Here is a 17,363-nt window from a genome sequence, read left to right on the forward strand (position 1 = left end):
TAATTCCCCTTCCGTCTCTCTCACCGAGAGCCATGTGGCCTTGGTCGGAGGCCCACGCTGGTTACAGACACCTGTGCCTGTGCCTGGGGCGGGGGCGGGGAGGCCAAGCCACTGAGGCTCCAGCCTAGGCCTGTAATGGGCTGAAAATTGCTGACTGCTGCAACACACCCAGGGCCATGGGAACCACTCCTGAGCCCCCGTTGTGAGGGCAGCTCTAAGTCGTGGTGTCACCTGCCAGGACCCGAGACTCCTGTCCCCAGAGGACATGCTTTCTTCCTAGGGAAGGACATGCTTTCAGTCTCATTGAGCCCCAGGCGTGGTCTGTCCCTCTTCTCAGACCCAGTCTGGACTTGAAACTCTCCAAACCCGTTCTTAAGCTGGAGCCTCTTGCGTCTCCTCTGTTGCTGGCCTGGGGGATCTGGCCCCATGTCTGCAGAGGTCCTGGATGGTGCCCTGTCCCCACCCTCTGCCTGTTCTTTGAGTTTGCACCTTCTTCTTCCACCCTGGAAGCAACCCAGCAAAGGTTACGGAATTCCTCCCTTTTACCAAGTGCCCACTGGTAAGGTTAAGGAAAGGGGAGGCAATGACCCAGGTAACTAAAACTCCAAACCTGACATTTCCTTAGTAGTGAAATTACTCCTTGACGGGGCCTTAGCAGCCCGGATCTTCCGGGTTAGCCGTCTGTACGGGTTGCGGTCACACCCTCGTTTCTCAGATACCCTGTGGTCTGGCTGGTGGCGTTTTTCTCTTCAGCTGCCAGAACCCTAAGCCTCGGGATGAGCGTGGACGACCCGTGCCCGACAGAGAAGGGACATCTGACACCCTGGTGGAACCAGAGTGTGTGCGGGCGTAGGGGTGTGGGGCGCAGGTGGGACAGGCTGGCAGAGCTCCCAGGAGGGGGCGTGACGGAGGCAAACGCACAGGAACACGGTGGCGATGGCAGAGTGCACGGTGCTCAGGGCCTGCCCCCGCCGCGGCGAGCGGGGGGTGTCTTCGGGGAGTCTTGCTGGGGAGTCTGAGCGATCTGCTTTGAGGTTCCTCTTTCTCCAGAGAGAGGAATTTCACCCAAACAGGATTTATTTAGCAGTGTCTGCCCCAGATTGACTCACGTTCCCGTCTGGGGATCCCTGATGCTCACATGACTCTGCCTGCTAACATATGTAAAAGCTGTTTGTTTTAAAAATTCATCTCTCAGGGAGGAGTGGGCTTGTGTAAATGAGGCCTGGCATAAACATCCATGTTTGACGTTCCCCTGACAGCTGCCCGGGGCGGAGGAATTCCCTGTCTTGGGGAGGACGGCTGCTGGGGGGAGTTTCTGAGGCTCCTTGTGTGGATGCAAGGAGTGTGGGTGTGATGCCCCACACCCTGGCTGGTGGCCGTCCTCTGCCCTGCTCAGAGCGTGGCTGCCCCTAGAGTGGCAGGAGAAGCACCAGGGGGGACAGTTTGCTGACTGTAGCCACCAGCCTGGGGGGTGAAACAGAGAAGCAAACTGCTAGAGAAGTGTAGGTGCACGTCTCATTCCATGTGACTTTCCAAAGTGGGGCGAGCTCCTAGCCATGTGCTCTCCGTCTCTGGGCCTCGTCGATGCCCCCTGGTTCATGATCTGCCCCTGGGGCACGGTACCCCACAGCCAGCAGGGGAAGGTGAGGATGAGCCCGCTGGCCTTGTTAAATCCCAGTCTTCACTCCGGAATGCTTCTCTAGACCTTTCTCGTCTCTGGTCTCTTATTGGCCTCCTTTTTCCCCCCCACGTTGAATGTTCTCTACTTGGGTGTGTACCGGATAGAGAGCAGCAAGCCACCTACTTCTGTTTTGTTCTGTTTTGGGTGTTCTCAGAGGGCTCTTCGGCTTAATTACGTTGCATAGTATTGGTGTCCTTGAGATTCCCCTGTAAGGTTAAGGCTGAGGTTCTCAGATTTTATGTGTGTACGATTATGTGGCACCTTGTTAACAATGACGGTCCCATAGAATCTGACTTACAAAGTCTGGGGCAGGGCCCAGAAGATGGGTTTTTAATAAGCACCCCAGGTGACTCTAATGCGTTTGAAACGTGCTCTGTGGCAAAATGGGGGCGGCAGTTAAGGTTCACATCAGATGTCAGTTTAAGTCAGTTCATTGCTTTTTAAAAATTTTTTTAATTTTTTAAAAAATTTTTAGCACTTCCTAAGGGCTAGTCACCACAGTAGGTGCTTGGAGCAATAAAAAGATAGGTAGGGACTTCTCCCAGTGAGACGAGAGTGGCTGGCTCCAGGTCAGCGTTGAGAGGTTCCTGAGGCCAGCTCAGTGGAAGAAGTAACATGTATATTACACGCATGGCACAGCTTTGCTAGGCCCACATTCACATCCTCTGTGATCACTGGGCTGACAAATTCTCCAGGCACTGTCAGCCTTTAACATTCTAGTTAGAACTAGCTTACTACCTTAGGTCTTAGGATAACTGGGGAAAGGAAAAGATTGGGAATCCGTACCGAAGACAGAAAGTGGTTTGGGGTTCTTAGATCGGACTCAAGACAGAGGGGTTCTGTGGTTCCAGAACTTGTCAGCAAGGGGTCAGAGGTGTAGTCAAGTAAAACCTGGCTCCGCTTACGTTTTCAACCAGAGAAAAGCCTCGTTGAAGCCGGTGTCCGTGCCCATGCAGAGATCTGAAAGTTGTCTTCCTCCCCACCTTTCCCTACCTCCTCTGAGGATCCAGTTCCTTGTGGCTCGAGGTGAGCCCGTGGGGTCTGTAGCACAGAGGCGGGATTATCTTTGGCTGCCAGAAGGGGCTGGGGAGATCCTGGCTTCGCTTTCCCAGCATTTGTTTTGGGGGTGGGCCGTTGCTTTTTATATGATTTTAACTTCTCGTTGGTGAATTAAGGTTCTGCATACAGAAAAGCAACTTATGTAACACGTTACTCATTTACTGCTGACTTCCCTGATCTGTGCTGTGGGAACAAATGCTAAATCGGGGCTCTGGCGGGTGGTGTTTTGGTTTCAGCCTGCATTTTCCCCAGCAATGTTTGTGAAATGTGTGCAACGACTGAGTACTGCTCTTGATCCGGACTCCTCTGGTAATGACAAATGGCACTGTGGTCCGGAACCATCTGCCTCAGTATCCCTTGGGGAGCTTGTTAGAAATGGGCTCCACCCCAGTCGAATGAATGCAGATCTCAGGGGCAGGGTGTGGGTTATGCATTTCCAATGCTGAATTTTAACTATACGGTCATCGCAGAAGAAGTATTTGGTTTCTCCGCAGTGGTTCAGGGATCCGTTTGCTGGTAGAGCCGGTCCCACGTGAGATGTTAAGCTTGTGTAAGTGTGAATGGGATTTGGTCCCCCAAAGGTTTATAACCTGACATCACTTCTTGCTGACGCACTTTCCCACCAGGCATCTCTCTCTCTCTCTCTTTCTCTCTCCCTCTTTCTATTTCTCTAAAATAGACCAGTTTCATCTGTATGGAAAAGCTGTTGAGTTAGCTGCCTTCTCTCATGGCCTGGTCCAGGAGAACCGGTTAGCACACTCTTGTCTGAGCGGGCCGAAGCACCAGTACTTTCCAGATTCAGCGAGCCCCTAACCTGTGGAAGCATCCCTCACTTTGAGCCAGCATTCCACCCTGAGCCCTGCCCGCGGGTGCCCAGTGTTCTCTGAATGTCTGGAAGCTGGTGAGCGTCGAGCGCTGATGCTGAGCCCGTGGCCTCGCGTGCGCATGTCTTGGAATTCTGAGAAGCCGTTCCCTTGCGTCCCGACGACTGTTGCCTGTCGTGCGGGCACTGCGGCTCAGATGCTGCTTGGTTCAGTGTTTTCAGAATGGTTCCTATCACTGAATGAGTCACCCCACACAAACAGGCAGCATTTGCCATTTCTCTCCATTGATCTTTTAAAATGATCTCAGCTTTCGCTTCTATGATGTTTGTTTATCTCTTCCCACGCCTCTTCCTGCACGATTTATTGTTTTGCCCTTCATTGATCATCGGGGAGTAAGCGTGTTTTAAAAGCACCTCAGGACTCAGCAGGAGTGTGGGTAGGGCCCTGTGGCTTCTAAGAACTTAGGGCTTTCACACATGGAGCCAGCATCAGAGTCCCCTGAAGGGTGTGTCAGAACACAAGGCTGTTATGCCAGCCCTCCAGGGGTCTGATTCAGTAGAGGTGGAGTAGAGCCTGGGAGTCTGCCTTTCTAGAAGTTTCCCAGATGCTGCCGCTGGTCTGGGGACCCCAGTTGCAGGTCCACTGCTCTAGGCTAATGAGCACCAAGAGGGTTGAGATGAAAATGGCAGTTGTCAGTCCTTACGGAGTGGAAGCCCTTCTGCTCTGGACCTTGAGTTGGCATTCACGAGCATCCTAACGGGGAAAGTTTGTGAAATGAGTTAAGTTCCAAGTTTTATAGGATAAGAACTCCTCTTTGATGAGGCCTTGGGGCTTACAGAGCACTTTTTGTAATTCTCATACGGTCCTGAGAGCTAGCTGTGGCTGTTCTACCCATTTTACAGAGGAGGAGACTGAGGGTACGTGTGCCCAGATTGGAACGAGGAGAGAAATCCAGGCAATTCGACTCCAGAGCTGGCCTGGAGTCGGCACCACTGCCCCTCTGGCTTTTGGGGAGTACAGGGCGGTTCCTAAAGCCCCGATCCCTGACAAACACACGCCCTATTTGCGGAGGGTGGGAGAGCTGGGGCAGGGAGTGCTGAGAGCATTTGAACTTGCCCTTCTTCCTTATTACTGGAAGAATAGACTCTTTCTAAGCCTGAGATAGTGGGACTAATAACTCTGTGCCATTCAGTTTGAAACCCTGGATAAGATGGTCAATTCCCTAAAACAAAACAAAACAAAACAAAACAAAACAAAACAAAAAAACAACTTGAGGAAATGAACTCAAGGACGATGAACTCAAGGACGACCAGAAAACCTGAATAGGATCTATAACTATTAAAGAAATCATTAACTGAATCATCACAAAGTTCTCATAAAAATAGCAGCAAGAGGGCCCACAAGGCCCAGATGGTTTTATAGGCAAGTCTACCGAATACTTCAGAACAGATTAATCCTTGTCTTACCCAAATGATTACAGAGAACAGAAGAAAAGGGATAAACACTCCCAACTCCTTTGATGAGACAAGTGTAACCTGGATTTCCAAGCCAGACAAGGAGGGGAAGAGCAAGCAAAATCACAGGTCAGTTCTACTTAAGGATATAGTGCTGAATGTCCCGGATACTTCCTCAAAACTAGAAGTTTCTGGAGAAACTTCTCACTCCGTGCCCCGAACATGACCCCAGTTCATGACCTTTAGAGTCACCACTGCTTCTTGAGGTGCCCAGCCTGCCTCCGGAAGAGGCGGAGGGGAGAGCTGGCTCGGAGTGCCACGGTCCGCGGCCACCAGCCACAGAGTGAACCACGTCAGCGGCCTCCGGGCAACGCAGGTGTCTGTCTGCCCCGCCCCAGCGGTTCTGCCAGCGCGCTTGAGATACCCGCCCCCAGGCCCCCAGATGCTGACCAACCTCTGTGTTATTCAGAAGTGGATCGTTTTCCAAACCAGTATCAGCAACAACAGCAGCCTGGGGGGTTTGTCTGGTTTATCTTTCCAAGTGTGGCCAGTAAGTGACCAGGGGCTAATGAATGAACTTAAACCTCTCTTACGGGGTAACGTGAAGACCTTTCAGCTTGGCCACTGCCTCCGAGCGAAAGCGCCCAACGGGGATGGAAAATCTGACTGTCCCCTGACCCATGGCGAGTCCAAGGGGGAAATCAACATTGTAGTTGGTCGGTTCCCCGCTCCTGGATTAGATTTTTGGCATCCAGAGAAGCTGATGTCGAGATTCGGAAATCGACTCATCACTTTGCTTGTCAGCTCAGATACTCTTTTCCCTCTCAACTGCCTCAAAACAAGTCTTAGGAACTGTTTCCAAGCGGCCATTCATTAGCGGTGAACCCGAGCAAGTGGGGGAGCAGCGAAAGCACCCCCACACCCCGTCCCCCCACAGGGTACAAGCAGTAAGAGGGTGCCTTGTCCGCAGAGGGTCTCAAAACAGTAACAGAAACCGGCTTGCCGACTTTGGTGCAGAGCTCCTCCTCCCCGTCGGCGTGGACCCCCAGGCCCGTGGCTTACCCCCACCTCCCGCACTCAGACAAAAGCCCAGTCCTCTTTGATGATTAGGGAGCGGTGGTGCTGAGCCCCTCCTGGGTCCTGCACATGGGGTAGCTTTCCGTCCCCTCAGCGTTTCTCGGAGTTCGCGACGGGACAGCGTAGCCGCACAACGAGGGCTGCCGTGATTGGCCTCGCCTCTGAACGGGAAGACTGAGGCTCCGTCGAAGAGGTTGAGACACAGACATCAGAGGGGAGGGCTTGGGCGTGGTGCCAGGACCGGCGATGCTAAAGCTCTCAGAGGTCTGCGAACAGTTTTAGGTTTTAGGAAGGAAAAAACCGCACTGCAGCGATTTAAGTTCAAAGCAGCACACGTTTCCCTGTGTCCTGGGGCGTGATTCTGGCCAGGACCCCTGGGGCCTGCCTCTGAGACATCTTTAGTGGTTCCAAAGATGCTGACTTGGCATTCCAGGGAAGTGGAATGACTAGCAGTGAGCGATTTCCCTCTGGGCCTCAGATTAGAAGGAACACACACCACACACACAGAACTAGAATCTGAGGCCTCACTGAGAAGGGGACATGCAAGTAAAGCCTGGAAATGGTGAGAACATCTTGTTTTAACTTAAAAAACCCATTTGTGTCAGGCGTGTGGATCTGCTTCCCTTTGAGGTGCCCGGAGTTTTCTAGCATCCAGACAGACTGTCCTCTCCCTGACAGACATGTATGCTGCCTCCAAAGACACCCTCTGGCCAACCCTAGCTATTGGCAACTCTTTGTCCAGCTTTTCCAAGCTCTGTCGTTGTGATTTCAGTTTACAAATGAGCACAAGGGTCTTCTCGTGTTCCTGCCAGGGTGTTCCTCTCCCTGGGAGTGGTCCGAACATCGTCTCGCCACCAACACTCAGTGTGGTGGGTGGACGAAGACATTCGTCCACGTGGCCTCTGGCAAATGGCTCAGCCTCTCTGGGCCAAGTTCTTCATTCCTAAAGTACAGACACAGTCCTTCCTTTCTTGTGGGGCTGGGGTACAGAAGAAGTGAACTCCTTCCCAGAAAGCTCTAAGAATATTACCTGCCATAGGGTGGACATTCGGTGATATTAGCTCCTATTATTTCACACCCCTCCCAGCTTTCTAACTGGATCTTTGTGTTTTCCTACTTGTGTTTTAGAGCACTTAACATATTGTGTGGGGGGGGCACCTGGGTGGCTCAGTTAGTTGAGCGATTGCCTTCAGCCCACGTCATGATCCTAGAGTCCTGGGATTCAAGTCCTGCATCGGGCTCCCAGCTCCGCAGGGAGTCTGCTTCTCCCTCTGACCTCTCATGCGCTCTCTCTCTCTCTCTCTCTCTTAAATTAAAAAAAAAAAAAACATAACTGTGTGTATCAATCCTTTCTTATAGATGTTAATTCATCTGGTCCTCATTGAGTGACTACAATATACCAGACACTGTTTAGACAAGTACACTTGTTTAGACAAGTACCTTGAAGTACCTGTGGGCAGGGATGCCCAAGCCAGCTTGGGGAGGGAGTTAGAGAGGGCTTCTTGGAGGAGGTGATGCACAAGCTGATAGAAGGAGCCAGGAAGAAGGCAGGGATCGTGGGGATGTTGATGGCAGGCTCAGGACCACAGCCAAGGATCCACATGTGGGTGCTTGGAGCTCTATCGCAAGAAATATGGCAGCACAGCCAGTTGTAGTCTAGCCCACAGGGGAGCCTGAGGCTCGGGGGGGTTCCATCAGGGTCGGCTGGTGGGTCAGACGGGGGAGCCTGCAGTAGGAGGGTGTTTTTGGATTCCTTCTGGAAGAGGCTGAGGAAGTCCTTCACACAGCCCACACTCTCCAGGGCCTGCGGAGCAGGGTGCACACCTGTCTCCCTGTGCTCTGAGCGTGTGTGGGTGGCCCATCTCTCCTCTTCCGTTGTGGCTCACCCAACAGTGATTCCCCGTGTCAGTTGGAGTCCAGTTTTTCTTGCATGCGTAGAGAAGTTTTTCTTCAATGACAGCACGGACCTCGGTGTGTAAGGGTCACAACCTGATCACGTAGGTGATCTCTGCTTGCTTCACTCCCTGAGAGCCTCCTGAGCCCCGTGACGGTAGGCGTGGTCTCTCTTTTGCCCATGAGAGGTGCTTAAGAAACACCTGCCGAGTGAGGGAGTGGATGAATGAATGGACAAAAGAGAGAAAGTGAGAGTCCCTTGCTGCTGTGTGATGTGGGTCCTGTGCCAGGTCCACGCCCCCCCTTCACTATGTCAGCATCACCCCCCACCTGGGGCTGTCCCGTGTTCTCACATTGCGCTCCCTGCTCCTGGGGACGTGACACGCAGAACTAATGTTTTGTCAGGTTCTTTGCAGCAGCAACGGAAGGATCCCCTTTCCCTTGTGTGTCTGACAGTTGTTTTCACCATCTGCTGTGAGGGCCCTACTTGCTACGCTTCTTCTCCCTTAATATTCACGCTGTCTCGCAGGCTCTGAATTACATGCCTGGGCTCCCCCTGCACCGCCCCTGGCCCTGCCCCCCAGCAAGGGTACTGCAGGTCCATTTCTCAGAGTGCATTTCCTTTGGGTTGCACTTCTGTGTTTTGCATAGTCCTTGGCTGCGGAAGAGAATATGCAGTAGACTCCTTAGTAGAAATCCCAGGGCAGAAGTGATTAGATTTCTCCTTTAAACTTGCTGTGAACTCTGGAGGTAGTCGGGCAAGGACGGCCTTGGAGACAGAGGGTCTGTGAGTCAAAGACACAGTCTGCTCTTGTGGAGGTGCTACCCCTCCCAGTAATTCTAAGTAACGTGGGAACCTCAGCTTCCCTGAACTTCAGGACATGTCTGGAGGCATCATTACAACATGCCAGACAATGGCTAACGTGACGAAGTATGATTTTCAAAAATTCGTCCATTTGGGCTTTGCTCGTGATTTCAGGGATTCTGGACTCGGGGACAGTGAGGGGCTGGGACAGTGACCAGCCGTGAAATAACCCCATGCGTATGGAGTTCAGGTGCAGGTTGGGTACTTTGAACTCTTCGTGACACTAATGGGTGCAGTGACGGGGGGTGTTTTCAACTTCAGTCCCCACTGAAGATCCCGACCTGAATCCCGACTGCCCGGCCATGCTTCTGTGGAAAGATGCTGCTGTCCCCGACTGCCGAGTCTGCTTCCTCCCGATGCGCGGGACATGTAAACCTCGTACCCCCCCCACCCTCGCCTTCCCCTCTCAGGGTGCTCTCAGAACCGTCCTCAAGGCGTTAGGGATCTTGGGTGAGTCAACCACAGACCAGGAAATGGCTCTCATGCACGAGAACTATCACTTTCTCTTCTAAGAACTGCAGCTGGGAAACCCTAACCCTGCCGTCGACAAAGCGATGGTTTCGCTCAACCGTGGAACTGATGAGTCTTCTCTTTTATTTATTTTAAGCCTTCTTACCGCCCCTCTCTGCCATAGTTTGCAGCTGAAGATGCTCCAGTGTGCATTGCCCTGCAGGGGGTCCCAGCTCTCCCTCCTCTCTGTGAATCAGTCTGCTTCCCAAGGTGCTGACCGAGACTGGAACGGAGAGAATGGACAGGACGGGCGATGCCTGGGCTGGCGTCTCTCCGTGGGGCCAGCAGCAGACCCCTGTCCTGCTGTCTGGCCTCTTGTTCCCACTTCTCCTTCAGTCAGGAGATCGGAAATTCTGTAGGTCCTCCGTTACATGCCTGGCGCTTTTCCTTTATCGGCTCATCAGGTTCAGCGGTGGCTGAGCCGTTTCTGTGTGCTGGGCTGCACTGGTCCTGGAGATTTAAGAATGCCCAACATGACCCTTGTCTTTATGACTCTGAGGGTAAGGAGGGAGTCAGACAGTCGAGAAAAGGTATGTCAGGATTGGCAAGGTATGCAAGATAATTATCCTGCAGCATGATTCCCTCCTACACTGTCCAGTATGGTGGCTACCGGGCACATGTGGCGAGATTTCAGTTAATGAAAATCAAACAAAGATTTTATGATTTCAGTAGCCATATGTAACTACTGGCTACTGTATTGGGTAGAACAGCATAGAACATTTCCATCATGGCAGGACGTTCTACTGGAAAGCAGGATCCCTGCCTGTTTCTGCCCATCAGCCTGTCCCGGGTGCCAGGCCTCTCATAGACACTCACTAATTATGTGCTGAATGGATGGTGGAAGGTAGAGTAGAGGCTGTAAAAGGAGGATGTACAAAAACAGCCACAAGAAGAGGGATGCGCTGCTCTAGAAGACTTCCCAAGCCGGTAGCAGCAGACCTGCGTGGAGAGGGATGAGACCTTTAGCACAGGGGCTTTCCAGGACAGAGAGGGTGTCTGGTCTCTCAGCCTCTTCCTTCTGTGTGCTGATGGCTGAGACCACAAACGGCGTCACTACTTTCTGTCCAAGGGAAGGAAAATTCATAGTACGGACACTGCGTTGTCTCCCTGGATGTCTCTGAGAGGTGAGATCTCGCTCAGCTGCCATGGGGCAGAAGGATCAGGTGTGATATGAGCCATCTAGGTGTGAGATCAACCTGATTTCAGGAAATAAATGTTTCCATGCACAGGACCAAGACAAAGGTGTGGGAGTGTGACCAGCACACTGAGAAATGAATATGGAACGTGTCCCAGCGTCAAGAGTGTCAGTCACGAGGTTGGCACGTGGTACAATGGGGTTGCTCCGTTTGTTTTTCACTCATTCACTTCCCCGATGAGCACGTTGCAGAGCGGTTGCTGTTCACCAGACACTGTGCTCAGCCCTGCAGATGCAGAACTGAGTGACTCTCAGGCTGGTCCCCAGAGAGTTCAGTGGGGGCATCAAGCAGGTGTGCAGGTGATGATAACACTGCAAAATGAGCTCGGCTTGGTAATAGCATCACCTGACACTGGTCCAGGCGTAATGTCTGAATTTTCCTTCCTGCACTGTGTAGTGAAGACTGGGCTCTTAGTCAGAGGGCCCAGGACTAGTGTTAGATTTGACCCTTGGTGGTTGAATTAAGCATCAAGTTTGAAATCAAGGTGCTGGAGGGTAAACCCTCTTCCGGCACTTTCTGATGGCATGATGGCCTTGGATTTTTGGTTTATTCTTCTGTAAAATGGGGATAAAATTGGGTCTTACAGGGTTGTTTTTAGAGTTGGATGAGGTAAACTATGTGAATCGCATACTAAGTACCCCGAAATATAGGTATTGCCTCTGGTGAGCCATCAAGAGAAAAGACTTTGAAGATGAGACTGTATTGACCCTGAAATCTCCATTTTGGATGGTTCTGGGCAGGTGTAGAAAATTGCCTAGCCCCACTGCCTGTGATAAACCAAGAGTTGCCTGAGTTCCTGAGAGAGACCATGTCCGCGTGAAAGAAGCATGGATAGTGCTGTCCCTCAGTTGGGGACAGTGTCCTCTGGTGATCTGTCTGAACTTTTCCTTCCTTCCTCCCTGTGCCATTCTGTGCCTGAGGTTTGACACTGTCTTGGTGGGGAAAATGGGCAGAGACCCCGCTCCCTGCCTGGACTGGATGTGTTTCTTGAAAGATGATACTGTGTGGTAGAAGTCTCCTGTGGTCCGCTGCTCATCAGTGCTGTCCTCCGTGGCCTCTCTAGCCCTTTACCTGTCCCCGCTCCGAACCCAGAGAAGCTTCCCTTGTTTTTCTATGTCTCCTTATGCATCTTACAAACTGCAGTGCGCTTCCTGGAACACCTTTCCTTCCTGCACACTGACAGCTGCATGCCATTTCCTGATAGTTTTGGAGCCATCCCTCCATTTCTCAGTGGATTGTCCTGGTTTCCTCCTCCTTGTAGCTCAGCTGAGATGACTTTTTTTGTCTTTAAGGGTCTTTCCTTAGGGAATCCTTCACCCACCTGGATTCTTTCATCTTTTGTTCAAACTGATCATCTCTATCTTTTAATATATTAATCTAATATTCTTGCAGATTAATGTGATTATTAATATATTTGGATTCTTTCTTTTATTTTGCATTATGTGTCTCTGCTCCTTCTCCCATCACCATTCAGTGACATTTTGAAGCCTTTTTGTTAAACTGTACATTTTATAGGTTCCCTTGCCCTGGGCCGACTTGGAAGCCAGCCACATACTGTATGTGTATTCTTAAATTTTAGCATTCATATTCAACTCTGAATTTTTTCAAACAAACAGCGTGTTCTCCTATTGAATATAGCAAGGAGGATACAACTTGGCTTTTAATTCACATTAGACATTGTTTTTGTTATGTTCCACAAATAAGTGAAACCACATGATAATTGACTCTCTCTGCTTGACTTATTTCACTCAGCATAATCTCTTCCAGTCCCGTCCATGTTGCTACAAAAGTTGGGTATTCGTCCTTTCTGATGGAGGCATAATACTCCATAGTGTATATGGACCACATCTTTTTTTGTTTTATATACCCAATGTTGTTAAACACCAAAGATTGTGTTTATTTTTGTAGCGAGTAATTACATTTATGAAAAAATTTTTCACTTATTGAAAATTTTTAAGACCAGCTTTGTTTCTTGAGTCCTATGTCTTCCTCTGAATTAACTGTTTTGTATGGTGAAGTTTCTCTTTGTAATTCCTTAAGACTCATAGATAAATGCTATTGGCATTGAGGGGATCTGAAAAATGCCTGTTTACTCAGGCCTTTAAATGCTGCTTTAACTGGGTATAAAAGTCTTGGTCGATGCTTGTTTTCTCAACACTCCGATGGCAGAATTTCCTCTTTCTTCCCAGGCCAGTGCTGTTGCTGTTGCTATCAGTCTGTCTACCCTTTGTGATAATCTGATTTTTTTTTTCCTCCAGGCTACATTTTAAGATCTTCTCTTTACTCATGACATTCTGCAGTTCATCATTTGTCTCTTCATCTTGCTTACTTACCAGAGTGCTCTTTAAAACTAAGAACTTGCCCTTTTTTTAAGTTCTAGAAAATACTCAGCTATTACCTCTTCAAATATTCTTTTCTTAGAGTTACCCCATGAATAGGACTTTAGTTTGATTCTTATTTGCAGAATATTTGTTTTTAAAAGTGTGTTTGACTTTTTTTTTATATTAACATATAATGTATTATTTTCCCCAGGGGTACAGGTCTGTGAATCATCAAGCATACACATTTCACAGCACTCACCATAGCACGTACCCTCCCCAATGTCTACAACCCAGCCACCCTAAACCTACCTGCCCCACCAGCAACCCTCAATTTGTTTCGTGAGATTAAGAGTCTCTCATGGTTTGTCTCCCTCCCAATCCCTTCATGTTTCATTTTTTCCCTCCCTAACCCCCACGACCCCCTGACCTGCCTCTCAAGTTCCTCATATCAGAGAGATCAAATGATAATTGTCTTTCTCCGATTGACTTATTTCGTTTAGCATAATACCCTCTAGTTCCATCCATGTCATTGCAAATAGCAAGATGTCATTTTTGCTGGCTGCATAGTATTCGTGTGTGTGTGTGTGTGTGTGTGTGTGTGTGTGTGTGTGTGTGTATCTCACATCTTCTTTATGCATTCTTCTGTTGATGGACATCTAGATTCTCTCCATAGTTTGGCTATTGTGGACATTGCTGCTATAAACATTCGGGTGCATGTGCCTCTTTGGATAACTACATTTCTATCCTTAGGGTAAACACCCAGTAGTGAGATTGCTGGGTCATAGGGTAGCTCTATTTTCAACTTTTTGAGGAGCCTCCATACTGTTTTCCAGAGTGGCTGCACCAGCTTGCATTCTCACCAACAGTGTAGGAGGGTTCCCCTTTCTCCACATCTGGCATTTCCTGACTTGTTAATTTTAGCCTTTCTGACTGTTGTGAGGTAGTATCTCACTGTGGTTTGGATTTGTGATTCCCTGATGGCAAGTGATGTTGAGCACTTTTTCATGTGTCTGTTGGCCATTTGGATGTCTTCTTTGCAGAAATGTCTGTTCATGTCCTCTGCCCATTTCTTGATTGGATTATTTGTTCTTTGGGTGTTGAGTTTGTTAAGTTCTTATAGATTTTAGATACTAGCCCATTATCTGATATGTCATTTGCAAATATCTTCTCCCATTCTGTCAGTTGTCTTTTGGTTTTGTTGACTGTTTCCTTTGCTCTGCAAAAGCTTTTGTTCTTGTTGAAGTCCCAATAGTTCATTTTTGCCCTTGCTTCTCTTGCCTTTGGTGATGTTTCTAGGAAGAAGTTGCTATGGCTGAGGTCGAAGAGGTTGCTGTCTGTGTTCTCCTCGAGGATTTGGTGGATTCCTGTCTCACATTGAGTTCTTTCATCCATTTTGAGTCTGTTTTTGTGTGTGATATAAAGAAATGGTGTGTCCCAAAGATTTTAAACAGTTGCATTTTCATTTTCATTTGTTCCCATGAATTTTTTAATTCTTGGATCGTTCTTCTGCATGTGGCTGTCCAATTTTCCCAACACCATTTGTTGAAGAGACTGTCTTTTTTCCACAGGACATTCTTTACTGCTTCATCAAAGTTTAGTTGACCATGGAATTGAGGATCCGTTTCTGGGCTCTCTATTCTATTCCACTGATCTGTGTGTCTGTTTTTTTGGCAGTTCCATACTGTCTTGATGATGACAGCTTTGTAATAGAGCTTGATGTCTGGAATTGTGATGCTGCCAACTTTGGTTTTCTTTTTCAACATTCCTCTGGCTATTCAGGGTCTTTTCTTTTCTATATGAATTTTATGATTATTTGTTCAATTTCTTTGAAAAACATTAATAGTATTTTGATAGGGATTACATTAAATGTATAGATTGGTTTAGGTAGCATAGACATTTTCACAATATTTGTTCTTCCAATCCATGGGCATGGAATGTGCTTCCATTTCTTGGTGTCTTCCTCAATTTCTTTCATGAGTTCTTTATAGTTTTCTGAGTACAGATTCTTTGCCTCTTTGGTTAGGTTTATTCCTAGGTATCTTATGGTTTGGGGTGCAATTGTAAATGGATAGACTCCTTAATTTCTCTTTCTTCTCTTGCTGTTGGTGTATAGAAATGTATCTGATTTCTGTGCATTGATTTTATATCCTGACACTTTACTGAATTCCTATATGAGTTCTAGCAATTTTGGAGTGGAGTCTTTTGGGTTTTCTACATAAAGTATCATATCATCTGCAAAGAGTGATAGTTGGACTTCTTCTTTGCCTATTTGGATGCCTTTTATTTCTTTTTGTTGTCTGATTGCTGAGACTAGGACTCCTAGTACTCTGTTGAATACCAATGGTGATAGTGGACATCCCTGCTGTGTTCCTGACCATAGGGAAAAAGCTCCCAGTTTTTCCGCATTGAGAATGATATTCACTGTGGGTTTTTCATAAATGGCTTTGATGTTATTGAGGTATATACCCTCTATTCCTACACTTTGAAGAGTTTTGATCAAGAAAGGATGCTGTACTGGGACGTCTGGGTGGCTCAGTTGGTTAAGCAGCTGCCTTCGGCTCAGGTCATGATCCCAGGGTCTTGGGATTGAGTCCCACATCGGGCTCCTTGCTCAGCGGGGAGCCTGCTTCTCCCTCTGCCTCTGCCTGCCTCTCTGTCTGCCTGTGCTCACTCTCTCTGACAAATGAATAAATAAAATCTTAAAAAAAAAAAGAAAGGATGCTGTACTTTGTCAAATGCTTTTTTAGCATCTGTTGAGAATATCATATGGTTCTTGTTCTTTCTTTTATTAATGTATTGCATTACATTGATTGATTTGCAGATGTTGAACCAAACTTGCAGCCCAGGAACAAATCCCATTTGGTTGTGGTGAATAATCCTTTTATTTTTTCTTAAAGATTTTATTTATTTATTTGAGAGAGAGGGAGAGCATGAGAGGGGGAAGGTCAGAGGGGGAAGCAGACCCCCTGCTGAGCAGGGAGCCTGATGCAGAGCTCGATCATGAGACTTCAGGACCATAATCTGAGCTGAAGGCAGTTGCTCAAGCAACTGAGCCACCCAGGTGTCCAGTGAATTATCCTTTTAATGTACTGTTGGATCCTACTGGCTAGTATTTTGGTGAGAATTTTCACAGCCGTGTTCATCAAGGATATTGGTCTGTAATTCTCCTTTTTGATGGGGTCTTTTTCTGGTTTTGATGGGGTCTTTGTCTGGTAATGCTGGCCTCATAAAATGAGTTTGGGAGTTTTCCTTCCATTTCCATTTTTGGGAACAGTTTCAGGAGAATAGGTATTAGTTCTTCTTTAAATGTTTGGTAGAATTCCCCTGGGAAGCTGTCTGGCCCTGGGCTCTTGTTTGTTGGGAGATTTTTGATGACTGCTTCAATCTCCTTACTGATTATGGGTCTGTTCAGGTTATCTATTTCTTCCTGGTTCAGCTTTGGTACTTATATGTCTCTAGGAATGCATCCATTTCTTCTAGATTGTCAAATTTGTTGTCGTATAGTTGCTCATAATACGTTCTTATAATTGTTTGTATTTCTTTGGTGTTGGTGGTGATCTCTCCTCTTTCATTCATGATTTCATTTATTTGGGTCCTTTCTCTTTTCTTTTTGATAAGTCTGGCCAGGGGTTTATCAATCCTATTAATTCTTTCAAAGAACCAGCTCCTAGTTTTGTTGATTTGTTCTACTGGTGGTTTTTTTTTTTTTTTTTTTTTTTTTTTTTTTTGGTTTCTATTTCATTGATTTCTGCTCTGATTATTATTTCTCTTCTCCTGCTGGATTTAGGCTTCATTTGCTGTTCTTTCTCCAACTCCTTTAGGTATAGGGTTAGGTTGTGTACTTGAGATCTTTCTTGTTTCTTGAGAAAGGTTTGTATTGCTGTATACTTTCCTCTGAGGACTGCCTTTGCTGTGTCCCAAAGATTTTGAACAGTTGTGTTTTCATTTTCATTTGTTTCCATGAATTTTTTAAATTCTTCTTTAATTTCCTGGTTGACCTATTCATTCTTCAGTAGGATGCTCTTTAGCCTCTATGTATTTGAGCTCTTTCCAACTTTCCTCTTGTGATTGAGTTCTAGTTTCATAGCATCATGGTCTGAAAATATGCAGGGAATGGTCCCAGTCTTTTGGTACTGGCTGAGACCTGATTTGTGACCCAGGATGTGATCTATTCTGGAGAATGTTCCATGTGCACTAGAGAAGAATGTGTATTCTGTTGCTTTGGGATGGAATGTTCTGAATATATCTGTGATGTCCATATGGTCCACTGTGTCATTTAAAGCCTTTATTTCCTTGTTGATCTTTTGCTTGGATGATCTGTCCATTTCAGTGATGAGGGTGTTAAAGTCCCCTGCTATTATTGTATTATTGTTGATGTGTTGCTTTGATTTTGTTATTAATTGGTTTATATAATTGGCTGCTCCCTTGTTAGGGGCATAAATATTAGAAATTGTTAGATCTTCCTGTTGGACAGACCCTTTGA

At 47.6% G+C, this 17,363-nt stretch overlaps 1 protein-coding gene across 1 annotated transcript in view; it reads left to right on the forward strand.

Annotated features, from left to right (window-relative positions):
- The window catches only part of CDYL2 (chromodomain Y like 2), a 164,918-nt gene that overhangs the window by 107,736 nt on the left and 39,819 nt on the right, over nt 1-17,363 (forward strand). The gene's annotated exons all lie outside the window — the stretch shown is intronic.

This window comes from Martes martes (assembly GCF_963455335.1).
Source record: "Martes martes genome assembly, chromosome: 17".
NCBI classification, from domain to species: domain Eukaryota; kingdom Metazoa; phylum Chordata; class Mammalia; order Carnivora; family Mustelidae; genus Martes; species Martes martes.